Consider the following 6,000-nt stretch of genomic DNA (forward strand, 5'->3'; position numbering starts at 1 on the left):
AAATGGAAGTTAATGGCACAGCCATATAAATCTTTAAAGCCTATTTCCTTCGCTCCTTAGATGATGATGCACCCGCTGAGTTTCTCCAGCATTTTTGTGTACCCTAAAACTTTAGTTAAGGTTGACCTCGGCTGTACAGTTCTGGTCACATTATGGGAAGGGTGGAAGATTGCAACCTTCACGTGGTCCGCCCTGTTTCGACGAATGCAATCAACCCGACGTGCACAATCAAATAGAACAAGTTGTCTTGCAACTTTAGGCTGTGCACGCCATACACAAGAAGTACATTATGGGAGGGGTGTGAATGCACAGTAAAGGTGCATGGTTACCTGAGATGTAGCATTTCAATCAACTACGAGGAGAGACTGGATTGTCTGGGCTTGTTTTCTTTGTAGAGGAGAAGGCTGACATGAAACTTGAATAAGGTAAACAGGTAATGATATGCATAGATAGTGACAAAAAAATTCCCTTTGCATAGATGAAGAGAGCACAATTTAAGTTGGGGGACAGGAGAGCCAGAGAGGATTGAGGATGATTTTTTTTCAATCAGAGGGTGATTCAAATCTAGTCCCAGGAGATGGCGGAAGCTGGTACTTTCACAACATTGAAGTATCCAGACCAGCCAAAGCTGTGAGTGAAGTGCTGGAAAACAGATTAGTCTTATGGGCCTGTCCCATTTACACAACATGTTGAAAATCCAGCGGCAACCAGAAAGAGGCTACAACTCTGGGTGACTGAGGAGACTACTCATGACCATACAGGCGAAACCCCGGCGACATGTCGTGGGTGAAGCCAGTATGGTCGTGAGTAGTCGCCCAAACGAGTCGTACCTTGCTCTGGTCGCCGCTGGATTTTCAACATGTTGAAACTTTTCGGCAACCTGCAACTACCTATAATTTTTGCCAGCAGTCGCCGAAAAAGTTGCGTAAGTGGGACAGGTCTATTAGTAGACCAAGCACTGATTGGGCAATTGTTTCACTGAACACCTTAGCTCAATCTACCTTGGCCTACGTGATCTCCCGGTTGCCAAACACTTGAACTCACCCATCCCATTCCCATACTGACCTTTCTATTCTGGGCCTCTTCCACTGTCGGGGTGAGGCCAAAAGGAAATTGGAGAAACAGCACCTCATATTTCGCTTGGGCAGCTTACAATCCAACGACATGAATATTGATTTTTCCAACTTCAAATAACCATTGCATTCCCTCTCTCCGTCCCTCCCCCACCTTAGTGGTCCGACTAGTTTCACTGTCGTCCTGCTTAGTTTCACTGTTTGTATCCACTCGTTATCACCTTCTCCACAGCCAACAATGGACCATTGTGGGCTCCACCTTTCCTTGATCATCGTTGCTGGCTTTGATTTGTCCTTTTGTAAACCTTTCATTCATTTGTTCTGTGTACCTTTTCATATCTCTAGTTACCCCTCTCCCCTGACTCTCAATCTGAAGAAGGATCTCGATCCAAAATGTCAGTTAGATTTAAACCAAAACAAGGGTTAGATTTAACTCTTAAGGCTAAAGGAATCAAGGGATATGGGGGAAAAGCAGGAATGGGGTTCTGATTTTAGATGATCAGCCATGATCATATTGAATGGCTCAAAGGGCTGAATGGCCTACTCCCGCACCTATTTTGTATGTTTCTATCTCACCTATTCCTTTTCTGTCTGACCCGCTGAGTTACTCCAGCAATTGTGTCTGACAGCAGTGGCAAAGGACCTATTTTCATGTTGCATACCTTTAAAAGTGTTAAATTTGAACTCCACGAGCCTTGCATTAAATGTGAGAAATATGTAGGGCCTGGGCGCAATAAATATCCACAACACATTTCCATTTAACCTTTCTCATGCTGCTGTTTTGCATCTATCGTCTGTCTGTCTGTCTGTCTGTCTGTCTGTCTGTCTGTCTGTCTGTCTGTCTGTCTGTCTGTCTGTCTGTCTGCCTGTCCTCTCGTCCCATCCGTCCGGCTGCCTTTCTGCCTTTCGATTCATTCCCATCGTGTGATGTCACAATGCCCAATGCTCGCAGATGTCCAATCGGAATGGATCCATTTACATGGCCGGCTGTCGGCTGCCGGCTGTCTTTCTTCCTTTGATTCCCTGCAACTCCGAAACCAGACGCAGAATCGCCGACATCTTTTCCATTTCGGTAGAGATTTCACTTTTCTTTCTAAGTATCCGCTCCTCATTACATTTCGTCGTGTTTAAGTACACGTTTTTAATCAAATCCTTCACCCCCCCCCCACACTATTTCAAAAATAAACTGGCTTCACACCCATAGAAGCAGCACCAGCCCCAGCCCCTGGTGAACGTTCCATTGTGTGATGTCACAATGCCCAATGCTCACATATGTCCAATCGGAATGGATCCATTTACATATGCCTTTGCAGGAGCCCGAGCCAATGGTGAACGTTCCATCGTGTGATGTCACAATGCCCAATGCTCAAAGACATTGTTGACATAGAGGGAGTACAGAGAATAGGCTGTGGGCCGAGGAGCTTTATTCTGCAGTTTCGTGACCCGAGTCACCAAACTACATGAAATTTTCACATATTGTGTAAAAATATTTATAAAAATCACCACTGAAACTCAGAAAAACGGGAAAAATGTCGGGAATTTTTTAGTCCAATCGAAGCACGTTTAACATTGAGTTGTCTGCCAGTTGGCCAATCACGCGCTTTGTTTCAGACTAACACACAAAATGGCTGAGGGAGCTTCACAGATGCCTGTTTCCGATGTGTTGATCTGTGGAATAAATGTCGTGGAAACTTGCAGCAGGTTCATTGTATTTAGTGGGAAAAGCATAAAAAAAGCTGAAGAAAGTGCTGCGAGGTCGATTAAAGTGCAAGAAAGCAAAGTCCCTGCTGAAGTGAGTTAGTTGATTCATGGGGTCCTTTGTGTTCCAGCACATCAGCAGGGATTACTCTACAACACGCTGGCATTAGTGACAATGTTTAATTTACTGTTAGAGCTTAGACCCCCCCCCCCCCCCCCCACACACTCTTTCCCCTCTCTCCCCCCACCCCTCTCCCCCTCCCATCCCACTCTCCCCCTCCCTCCACACTCTTCGCCCTCTCCCTCCTCATTCCCTTACCGTGCACAGTCTCTGTCTTTAAGAAGGAACTACAGATGCTGGAAAATCGAAGGTAGACATAAAAAAACCTGGATAAACTCATCGGGTGCGGGAGCATCTATGGGGCGAAACCCGGAAGACGGGGTTTCGGCCAAAAACGTTGCCCTTTTCCTTCGGTCCATAGATGCTGCTGCACCCGCTGAGTTTATCCAGGTTTTTTATTGTTGTACCAGCCTCTCTCTCTCTCTCTCTCTGCCCTTCTCTCTTCTCTCGACTCATGCACGCACGCTCCAACCCCTCCACCACCCCCCCCCCCCTTCACCTCTCTCCCCCATCCTCTCCTCCCCCCCCCCTCCCCCTCTCCACCCTCCTCCTCCCCTTCCACACAAAATATTTTTTGTGCGGGCAGGTCCACAGTGTGTGTGACTGTTTGTGGAGGCGGCCACGCGCTCTCCATTCAAGAAGACGATCATCTGTTTGTGGAGGCGCGTGCATAGTGTGTGATCAAAGATCTTATAGCGGAGCTCTCCGCAAAAAGATCTTTGTGTGTGACGACATACGCTCCCCCCCCCCCCCCCCTTTGGTGCAGGAGGCGCGCGCAGCATCTGAACGCTCCGCGAATATTCAAATTCTTCACAAACCGTCATTCTGACTTTGCTTGTGAAGTGAAAAGTCCTGAATTGCATTTGTCTGATGCAGGAAGATTGTTCCCGATGTTGGGGAAGTCCAGGACAAGCGGGTCACACTTTAAGGATAAAGGGGAAATCCTTTGGTACTGAGATGAGGAAAACATTTTTCACACAGATAGTGGTGAGTCTCTGGAACTCTCTGCCACAGAAGGTAGTTGAGGCCAGTTCTTTTTTTTAAATATTTTATTTTATTAGAAGTAAGTACAGTCATATGGCACCAAAGTGCCTAATATATATTTTCATAATACATTTTATGTACAACTTCTTTTTTTTTTTTTATTACACTGAAAAAAGATTAGAATAAGAAAAAGAAGTTAGATAGTAAAGGATAGAAAGATGTGAAATATATAGTGTGTGAAAAAAGAAAACGAGTAAATGAAGAAAGTTGAGAGATAGAATAGAGAAAAGAAAAGAAAAGAAAAAAAGAAAAGGAGATCATTATTTATAGTCTTGACCAACCCTCGTCCAGTCCTGAAACAGTTATTTTTTACAATTGTGTTGCACCATATGATTCCAAAAAAACGACGAATGGAGACCAACTCGTTATGAATTGGTCTGATTTATCCATTAGGAGGAATCGCATTTCCTCAAGATGAGCGGTGTCCAACATACTTGCAATCCACATATTAAGCGTTGGTATTGGTGTACCCTTCCAAAATTTAAGAATTAATTTTTTTGCTATTATTAAACCATAGTTAAGGAATAGATTTTGAGATGTATTCAATTTATTCCCATCTTCCATTACGCCAAATATAATCATTTCAGTATTAGGTTCCATTCTTGTCTTGAATAATTTTGTAAATATTTCAAAAATATCATTCCAAAATCTATAAAGTTTTATGCAGGAAACTAAGGAGTGTGTTATAGTTGCCTTTTGGGCTAGACATTTATCACAAGTGGCGGATATATTTGGATAAAATTTGTTCAATCTTGTTTTTGAATAATATAATCTATGTACAATTTTAAATTGAATTAGATTATGTCTTACATTAATTGAACATTTGTGAATATATATCAGGTATTTTTCCCATTTAACCTTCGTAATTTTTATCATTAGTTCCCGTTCCCACTCTTCTCTAAGTACCTCTGTCGATGGTAGGTCTATATTTAGAATACTATTATATAAATATGATATTAATTTTTGTGAGTCAGCTTCAATATTCATTGCTTCTTCCAATAAGTCAGGAGTTACTTTTTGATATCCTTGTATATATTTTTTCACGAAATCGCAAATCTGAAGATATTTAAAATATTGGTTGTTTTTCAATTTAAATTTTAATTGTAGTTGTTGGAATGATAGTAAGTTTCCCATTTCATACATATCCCCGATCCTTCTAATTCCGAGACTTTCCCATTGGTTATATGTCTTATCAATAAGAGATGGTTTAAATAAAGGGTTATTCGCTATTGGCATTAACAGTGATAGATTTCTTAATTTTAAAGATAATTTTATTTGTTTCCAAATTCTTATTGTACCATATATAATTGGGTTCTTCTTATATATTGTGTTATTCAGTTTTTTGGGGGAGAAGAGGATCGTTCCTATATTACAAGGATGGCAATCCTCCTTCTCCATTTTTATCCATTCTGTCTGTTGGGTAGAACTATCCAACCAATAAATCATATTCTTAATATGCACTGCCCAGTAATAATACATAAAATTCGGAAGTGAAAGTCCCCCGACCTCTTTTGGTTTACATAAGTGTTTTTTTGTGATTCTATGTGATCTATAGTCCCAAATATAATTAGTAATATTAGAGTCTAATTTAAAAAAAAAATATTTTGGTATATATACCGGTATAGATTGAAATAGGTATAGTAATTGTGGTAGGAAGATCATTTTTATTGCATTTATTCTACCTAATAATGATAAGGGAAGTGTTTTCCAAAATTTAATCAACGTATTAAGTTTATTTAATAAAGGCATGAAATTAGCGTTGAATAATGCTTTATATTTTCTGGTAATCTGAATACCCAAATATTTAAATTTTTCTGTTGCGATTTTAAAGGGGAACTTCAGTAAGTGTGTAGGTTCTTGAGGTTTTAATGTCATGATTTCACTGGCTGTTCATTGGCTGTATTTAAGAGGGAGTTAGATGTGGCCCTTGTGGCTAAAGGGATCAGGGGGTATGGAAAGAAGGCAGGTACAGGATACTGAGTTGGATGATCAGCCATGATCATATTGAATGGTGGTGCAGGGCCGAATGGCCTACCTCTGCACTTAATTTCTATGCTTCTATGT

Source organism: Amblyraja radiata, chromosome 13 (assembly GCF_010909765.2).
Source record: "Amblyraja radiata isolate CabotCenter1 chromosome 13, sAmbRad1.1.pri, whole genome shotgun sequence".
Classification (NCBI taxonomy): Eukaryota; Metazoa; Chordata; class Chondrichthyes; order Rajiformes; family Rajidae; genus Amblyraja; species Amblyraja radiata.